This window comes from Notolepis coatsorum (assembly GCF_963971535.1).
Source record: "Notolepis coatsorum genome assembly, chromosome: 2".
Lineage (NCBI taxonomy): Eukaryota > Metazoa > Chordata > Actinopteri > Aulopiformes > Paralepididae > Notolepis > Notolepis coatsorum.
In genome coordinates, this window is record NC_140166.1 from 82,636,406 (window position 1) to 82,646,351 (window position 9,946).

A 9,946-nucleotide genomic window follows, 5' to 3' on the forward strand; every position below is an offset into this window, starting at 1 on the left:
TTCCGTGTGCAGTCCGTGTGCCTGTAATGAATGGAAATATCGAATAAAAGAAATAACGATGATAACCCGACTATACTCGGGTTTGGCGCTGAGCGGTCGGCGAGATAACCAGACTATCATCGGGTGTGGCGTCCAAAGAGTTCATAAATTGTCTCTCAATATTAATCTCTTTAGTCCGCGGCGGACCGCAAATGACGTCATAAATCAATCTCTCCAGACTGTATGACATTAACACTTTCAGTGCCAACGACGGATCATCTCGTTAGTTCATGCCAACCGTTGAATCGTTATATTTTTTATTAGCGATTTCCATTCATATTTCATCAATACAGCCTCACGTTACCAGTGGGGTTCTGTCTGAGCTCGAACAGGGAAAATACCGCCCCCTATCGCCTCTCCGGATGGTACTGCACCACATTGGATTGGATTGAATGAAACGCATGGGGAAAAAAGAGTCCGGATTCCACATTTTACTTGTCAGGCAAGTAACCGGAGACGATCCAAGTCATTGTCCACCATCAGAACAGCGTGGAATATGTCTTTTGACCAGCCAGCGTTGGATCAATAAACGTGATCGATATTTGGAATGGCGATCAGGAATTGGAATAATCTTTTTGGAGAACATCTGATCTGAGGTAAGGAATCTATTTGACCAGTATTGGGATAATCAGAGCTGTTTTCACCTATATATCAACGTGTCCCCTATGTGTGTATGTGGCTGAGTGTGTGTAGCTGATCAGGAAATAAGATAATGGATTTTTCAGCCCGCTTCTATAGCGTGCATAAGTACACATATACTATCGATAATCTAGCATTTATTTGAAAACTATTCATAAATAGGCCGAAAAATGTCAACGTGTTTTGTGTATTACAGTAAAGCGCGATTCCTGCAGAATCATATTTTTTTCTGAAAGTTAAAAAAACTAGCGTTTTTCAAAATGGTATAAAACGGAAATGAACAGATTAAAAAACGATCCGTTTCGACAATGTTGACTGCAAACAAAGTCATTGATAATTTAAGATATAGTTTATGCGTTCACAATATGAGAGCTCTGTCATTGAATAGAGCGGTGGCATTCAACGGGGTAAATAGGAAACGGAGGCTGGCAAGGAAAGTGTTAAGTAGCGTTTTTTCCCCCCAAATGTATCCAATAATAATAATAATAATAATAATATCTTAAATTTATATAGTGCCTTTCAGGAGACCCAAGGCGCTTAACACATTCCCTGCCACGGTTATATCCATCAATGTAGGCTCACTGCCACCACTCTAAGCCTATGGAGATGTTCACCTTCTTTGCAGGGTGAGGGAAAACGGGTGTTTTGGGGTGTTTTTCAATGTATGTGATGTATAGATTCGGGGGAGATGGTAGCATGGAAAGGTGCTGGAGGAATGGAGGGTTCGAGGAGGTCAGCTAGGTACCGGGGGGCAAGGGAGTGAAGGGCTTTGTAGGTGATGAGGAGGATCTTGAAATTGATGCGGGACTTGACTGGAAGCCAGTGGAGGTGGATGAGGGTGGGGGTGATGTGGTGCCAGGACTTGGTGCGGGTGAGAACCCTGGCAGCAGAATTTTTCACATATTGTAACCTGATCTAATCCAAGAGTAAAGACCCTAACCATGTCACAACAGCAGTCATAGTGTATATTTTCAGCAATACGTTTGTTTACCAATAGGTTAAAGTGTTATTAGTGAGATTTTAGTTTATGGAATGTCTTAATAATTTTGCGAATATTTGGCATTTTGAATTAGCGGCACGTCACCAGTTGTAGTCAAATGAGGAGGGGGCATCCATAGCTCTCAATGAGCGTTGAAATTTCGAAAAACTACCTTTCCCAGATGATTCCAGCTTCCTGCAAGCAAATTACTTTAGATCCAAAATGGCGGAGTCATATCCATTATAAGAATGGAACTGTACATACAGTAGATTTCATTCATGGTTCTTCAGTGCACGCCTGGAGATACTAAATCCAAATTGAACTCTGCCATTTGAAAGAGGAGATTTGGCCCGATCCATAGATAAGTTGGCTATAATAAGGTCATTTATAGGCCTGGGCCCTCATTTATCAATGGTGCGTACACACAGATATGTGCGTAACCCGTGCATACGATAATTTCTAAGCAAAGTGTGGGATTTATCAATTTGAACGTGTGCTTGACTTTGTGCGTATATATATGCACAGCTCGGACCATGCGTACCTGGCGCCCAGCGGTAGAATATGGAGACTGCAGACGCGGAAATAAGCTTTTGTGCATTAGTTTGACTGACGTGTTCGATATGACCCCCCGTAATTCATTATAGTTAATTGTAAAATAGCGACAGTAGTGTAATTATTGTCAAAACCCTATAAATAGCATTTGGAATAGGTCTTTCTTTCCGAATGAATGCAGCATTGTTTATATATAGCGTTATCTGAATACTACGGGGTGTACTGACTGCGCTCCGCGTAACTCAACTCGTTATTATTTTGCGCATAGATTGCAGAAATACGGGAACGTTTTGATTATATTTAAAAGGCTTTGCCATTGTTAAACGAAATAAGTGGAATTTCGAAGCTGTAAGCAGAATACAAGTCATATGAACACCCACGATATAGTGTTCTCCCCCCTTCCTTGAGCATGGAGATATTCTCATAATGAAACACCAAGCTCACCTCCCTCGCACCAGGTGCTGACACCAGGCCACACACCGTTAACTACTACAACAGCTAGCCGGCCCGTTTGGCTCCCGAGAGAGAGAGAGAGAGAGAGAGAGAGAGAGAGATATCCACGGCGGGAATAGAATAGAGTGCATTAAAAACTCACCAAACGTCCAAGAGGATGGAGACAACCGCGTGGAGTTGACGAAGTTCATCTGCCGAATGACCGTCCTCTTCATCTTGGCATAACAATGCTGCACGCGCTCTCTCTAGGTTAGCTAACGCTAGTTAGCCTTTAGCTAAGCTAGCTACTAGCCGACATCATCATGGCTATCCCGACTGAACCACACATTAGCACTCAATATTATAACGTAGCTAAAGCTAACTAGCTGTCCCTGCCTTCAGTCAGGCTAGCCTGACTGAACTGTCTAACATGCAACAACTTTCATCTTCAGTCCATCTGCCGAATGACCGTCCTCTTCGTTTTGGCTGGCATAACTAAGCATAACCTCCAAAGCTGCACGCGCGAAATGATGTAACCCCTCCCTTCTTGAAACCAATCTGCAGAGCCCCAGAGCTCCAATAGAGAATAGTGCAGAGCCGCAGAGCCAGGAACATTCTACAAACGTGTCTAATGTGAAATATATAAGCATATAAGTAAAACTAGATTTTAGGTCTGTGATGAAAAAGGGCCTCGCGGGAAAAAATAAAAAATAAATAAAAAATTAAAAAATTAAAAAAAAAAAAAAAAAATGTGCGAGGCCCCCCTTCCCGCGAGGCCCTGTGCGACCGCACTGCTTGCACAACCCCTGAGGCGGCCCTGGGCGCAAGTTACTGTTGCATAATGTAGGCTATGGCTGCTATTATATCTCATTTATATAGGCTACCTAGTACCGACAACAAAATAGATTGTATGCCTCTACAAATCATATTATACCCGGTAGCCAATCGAACGAAACGAATAAAGGCATTCATATTCAAGCATAGTTATAATGACACACCAACGCCAAACAGTGGTCAATGGTCTTTATTAGTATTTTGAGCTGTCCAGGCAGAATTGCAGCAATGGTCTTAGGGAGTCTTGATATCTGACATCACCGTGTACAAGTCCGCCAGCCTGTCGTGTATTTATCTCATAACACGCGTTGTGTCTTCTTGGTTCGACAGCGCGTTGAATTAGTTGCTTAGACCTCCGTGATCAATCTCGCTCTCAGTGAAGTTTCTCGGAGTTCGCTCGGGTTAGTCCATTATTTCACATCCCATGGGGGTGTTTCATTACCATATATGGATAATCATGCATGAGCATTGACGGTAAGAACAAATGGTATTTATCAACACGGAGTGTGCGTACGACCCGTGTACGCACGTGTGTTAAATCCCGATTTTTCTGTACGTACACACATTCTAAATTCTGTGCTTAAGAACGAAAATAGAACACTTTCTAAGAATTGTTGATAAATGAGGGCCCAGGTGTTCTATATATAATAATATTTCAAATCAAATTGACAGAATTCAGTACTGTATCTACAAAACATTATGTTTAATAATCATCTTCCCTTTATTCATTTGCTTATATTTTTTGTACACATGATCTCAAGAAGGTGCTGAACGAGAGCTCAGTGGCAGTTTTTCATGTCTGGTAATTTTTTGCATTGTGTTATTCACTGTCAAAGATGCAAAGAAAAATCATAATTTATATTCTCCTTTGTTTCATCACAACCGATTGGTTTTTCTGTCGCGGATGTACAACCACAATCAGCGCCTCATGCGTTGGGCGCTCATAGTGCAAAATTATAACCTCAGCATAAAGCATAAGAAGGGGTCTGAGAATGTGTTGGCGGATGCTCTATCTCGGAGTTAAATCTCTGTTGCTGTCGACTCGTTGTCTGTTGCTGTCGACTCGTTCTACTGTATATTGCTGTCGACTTGTTCTATTTTGCTGTCTACTCGGTCTATGTTGCTGTGGACTCGTTTTATGTTGCTGTCGACTCAGTCTCTCTTGCCGTCAACTCGTTCTGTCATTGTTGACCCATGTGGTTGTACCAACTGCTAGTTTTTTTCATAGCTCTTTGTTTTGGGGTACATGTTATCTCGTTGTTAAAAAAAAAAAAAAAAAAACATGTTTAGTTGGTGTTAGGTGTCAAACATGTTTTTGTCTTATGTATGGGGGTGTTACATCCCAATGTATATATTCCCCAGTGTGTGTCTCCATGTGTGTGTGTTCTCCATTTTGTTTCCTCCCTCCAGCCATTGTTCCCTTCACCATTGGTCCCTGCCAGGCCTGCCCTTCCATTATAGCAACACAGCACCGATTGGTGGATGGCTTTCCAGACTCCAACACTCAATCCACACCACCCAATCATGGATCACCCCACACCTGTTAAAACATGGCTTCTCACTTCAGTCTTTCTCTCTCTCTGGCATGAGGCTAGGCCTGTTGTGATTTCGTAAACCTGTAACTTTGACAATATTGCATTTCGTTTATTGGCCTTTGGTGCTTAGTAGAAATTTCCTTGTGTGTGTATGGCCACAGAGAGAGCATTGTTAGTTATAGTTTGTTTTTGTATATATTCTGCCTTTGTTTCTGTATAATTAATGTGTTTTTCTCTCTTTCTCAGGAAGCACAGATGGGGTGAGCTGCCATTTCCTTTGGATATTGTGTTCTCCTGTTTTGGTTAGGTAAGAGTAGTTTAGGTAATGTAATCTCTTTTACCATAGATTAGATTTGGGTTTATTTGGAGTATAGTGGTGTTTGTTTGTTGTTTTGGCCTGGGCTCACCCCTGAGCTACATGTGCTTCCTTTGCATCTTTCAATAAATATCATTGTTGTTTACAAACGTGGTCCATCTTTTCTGTCAACCAACTGTTATGTTACATACATTTACATTTACATTTAGTTTTCATGTTACAGCCCTTTACCCTTAGACTCACATACATACGCAACATACGCAATATTTCTGACACTGGGAATACATTCCATGAGATCCATAGATCTCCCTAGCAGTGTTAATTTTGGCAGCTATTTTCATTTTAGTTTTAGTCTTAGTCATGTGTCAAGTGCTCCTTTTTTGTTTTCATCATATTTAGTCATCTTCATTTATTTTTCGTTTAGTCAGTTTTAGTCAACTAAATGCCTGAGCATTTTAGTCAGTTTTTGTCTCAATTTTGTCTTTTTTGTTTTAGTCTAGATTTAGTCGACGAAAACGGATGACATTTTTGTCTATTTTTAGTTCATGGAAAAAAAGATTTCAGAAGTCAGAAATAGTCAACATGGAACATTTTCTGATTTAAATTGTATATTTATTTTTTAACCTAGGGGAATCTGAGTCGGCGGCACAAGCAGGCATGCGTTGTTCATGGCACGGGGTACCACTCAGTGGTACCTCACTGAGTATTAAAGATTTGAGCAGAAGCGCGTGCACGCACATGCACGCGCTCGCGAGAACGCGCTGCGCTCGGCTCGGATCGTTGTGTTTACCTGCGGCGCTACCTCGCATTATCATAACAATAGCCGCTATAGGCTGGTGTCTTCAACCAGTCTGGGACTCTTTGTGATGTAAATATGGAACGTCCCAAGTTGCCGCTGCCCACAGAGTGCACCGCCGTCCAAAGGTGAACGACGGCGAACGAAGGGCCAAATCAAAACAGCCGTCAATTCCGAATTGACAACTGTTTTGATTCAACCCCCCACCCACCACCACTCACCCCCGGACAACAACACACTCTGCAAACAGCAGCAACCCGGGACATTCCATATCTACATCACAAACTTCGGGACTGAGTAGATAATTAATTAATCTTCTCTTTATTTTTATTATTTATATTAAAACTGAATCAAACCATAAACAAGGTTGCCTGTTGGGATGTTAGATCCTAATGTGAAAAACTGATTTTATATGTCTGCACTTTATGTGCTCATTTTATGCCTGTCTTAATTCTGTTGTGAAGCACTTTGAGCTGCAGTTTCTGTATGAAAGGCTATACAAACAAAGTGTATTATTGTGCGCGAGGGAACATATGCGCATGCGCGCGGGGCCGCGCGTGCGTGTGCGCGCGGCGTCATTATCCTGCGTGGCGGCTCAGCCCATAATAACAACGCAACGCTGGGCACAAGTGATACACAGGAAGTATATATGTTGGTGTAGACATGGTCCAATGTATTGTTGCTCCTACAGTACATGTTAGTGTAGACATGGTCCAATGTATTGTTGCTCCTACAGTATATGTTGGTGTAGACATGGTCTAATGTATTGTTGCTCCTACAGTATATGTTGGTGTAGACATGGTCCAATGTATGCATCAAAGAGACATTGTTTCTGACCAGAGAGACGACACTGAACTCTGTCTGTCTTCTGTTTGCTGTGTCTTTCCTTTCTCTCTGCCATGTCTGTCCTCTCTCTGCTGTGTCTGTCCTCTCTGTCATGTCTGTCCTCTCTCTCTCTGCTGTGTCTGGCAGCAGTTTATTCTATAACAGGATACTGTAAACTAAGTAAACAGAACACACAGTAGTACTAGTAGTAGTACACACTGATTGCAATCTGTTTGCACACAAACATATAAAATCACATTCTGAGGTCAGTGTTAAAGTGCCACATGGAAGAGGTCTGGTTAGTGGTTAGAGTTAGAGGTGGTCTAGGTCTGGTTAGGGCAGGGGTGGCCAACCCGCGGCTCGCGAGCCGCATGCGGCTCTTTGCCCGTCAATGTGCGGCTCTTCCATCCATAAAAAAAAAAAAAAAAAAAAATTACTTTATTTTTTTTTTTACTTTTTTTTTTTTTTTATGTCACTCATTCCATAAGGACGTAGAATAAACATTTACAATTTTTTTTTAAATGGTCCATTTGCATGTTCTTGGTATCTGAATCTAGGGACATATATGGATCAGTGTCAGAAATAGTGTGTCTGTTACTAGGCTTGAGTAAATTGTAATGAACCAAAGGAGAATATCAATTCTATTTAAAAAAAAAAATTTATCTTTGACTGTAAATAACACCATGCTAAAATTGACAAGACCTGAAAAATCTAAGCAAATGAATAAAGGGAAGATGATTAAACAGAAGGTTTTGTAGATACAGTACTGAATTCTGCCATCTTTTTTATAATGTAAATTTCTCCACCATTTTTCATCATATTGCAACACCGTTTTTTGCAAGACGTTCACAGAAAGGTAGAGAAACTAACTGCGTTCTGTTTTATGGCAATAACGTTCAGGTTTGTGGGAGTTAATCCCAAAAAATAAGAGAAATTAAAAAGTAAATCCAGAAGTCAGATGATTGACAGGGGCTGGTGTGAGCTGGGTAGGGTAGTTTTTCGAAATTTGAAAGCCCTGAGTCTCTTCCTTCAAAAGACTACACTCACTTTTGGCTGTGCCACTTCCTCCTGTCAATATGCTCCGGTTTCCGACTCAATGCCCTGAGATTTCTATAATCTTATATTTCACTAATAACAGTTAAAATAATTGGTAAACAAACATAATGCTGAAAATATACACTTTTACTGTATATCTCGGGCTTAAGAGGTTAACCCTGTGAGGCCCAAATTAAAAAGAAATTAGCAACTTCAGAGGCCAGAGGGTGGGACATATAAACACATTTACTATCAAATAGCATTGTGAGGCTGAACAACAGGACCAATTGACTATACATGTGCTTAAAGGGGAACTATCTTATAAATGGCTTTTTTCAGTGTTTACCATTGTTTCTTAGCTATGTGGACTTATATTAATAGGATATATGTCTCTAATTCTCATATTGGCGAATTCTTCCAATTCTCCTCTCACAATATTCACCCTCACTGAACTGAGTCATCTGAAAATGTGCATATCTGTGATGTCAGAGATTTCTCAGCTGCATAATAATGTGGCAGTTGATGTGGCAGTTGGCACCAGGCCACACAGTGGTTGGAGCCCAGCCTCAAAACGGCTTAAGATCTTGAGGTAGAAAAATGCGGTTTTTAGTACTTGATTAGAAATACAAAACAATGCATTTTTTTTTGAAAAAAACCTAGGTGTTCCATAGACTCACAGGAATTGTGGAAAAGTGCCCAAATAGTGAAAGAAATAGTAAAATAGTTCCCCTTTAACATTTTTTAAATAAACATTATTTTTTTAAATGGCTAAAAGTGATTTTGTAATTTTGCAACCGTGGGTCTCACAGGGTACTTTTAACCCTGTGAGGCCCAAATAAAAAAGACATTAGCAACTTCAGAGGCCAGAGGGTGAGACCTATAAACACATGAAGGGTGCCGTGACTGAAAAAAAAGGTTGAGAAACGCTGGTATATGGTGTGGCTCTTTGTGGTACCACAGTCATTTTTTTGTGGCTCTTAGTCTCTGACTGGTTGGCCACCCCTGGGTTAGGGTAACTTAGGGGTAGTTAAGCATTCATTATAATTTATTATTATTATTTAGATAGATGGATGTAAAGGGCTAGACCAACTCTTAACCCCTATCCGGACCTAGACCACCTCTAAGTCACAACCCTAACTTAGGGGTTAAAGTTAGAGGTGGTCTAGGTCTGGTTAGGGGTTAGAGTTAGAAGTGGTCTAGGTCTGGTTATACTGATCCGATACCAGTGCATACATAAAATAAATAAAAAATAATATTATATAAATAAAACTTTTTCTTTTCTTTTTTACAGCTACTGTTTTATATATACTGTTTTTTTAGTAATAACTAGAAAGTAATGGTATTTATTCAACAACAGGTGATTGTATAGATTAGTATTAGTATCATTAATTGACAACTAAGCTCAATGAGTTCACCCACGGAATGGTTGTTGGCACATTGGTTCCGCACGGACGTTACACGTTGTTGCGCACTTCCTATCCAGCCTGCTCCCGTTCCAGTTAGCTAGTAGTAACGTCTATGTTGTGATTTTTAATGCAAAATAAATATTCAACATTCTCTTTTGAGACTCCGCCTCAGACTCTTATCATTTGGCACTAAAAGCTAAACATTGTCACCGGTATGTCTGTCGGCAACATGTCATTAATTGTGTGGGAGAGGTCGATCAGTGACTACGTTAACGTGAACTAGGTTAGCCAGTTAGCATGAGCTACCGGTTAGGTAGATGGAAAGAATGTAACGTTTCTGGTGATTTACCTTGGAATACTCCTTTGCCAACTTGCTGTACTTTGCTTGCAGGTCTGCAGCTGGATTATGAATAGTCTGAAACTTTAGCCAAGGTAACGTTAAGCTAAAACTAGCTTTTCAAATAGCTCTACAGCTAATGCTAATAACGGAGCTCCGCGTCATACTGCTCTCCTCGGGACAATGGCATTAAGAAAAGTTATAATTATTTTGTCTCGTCT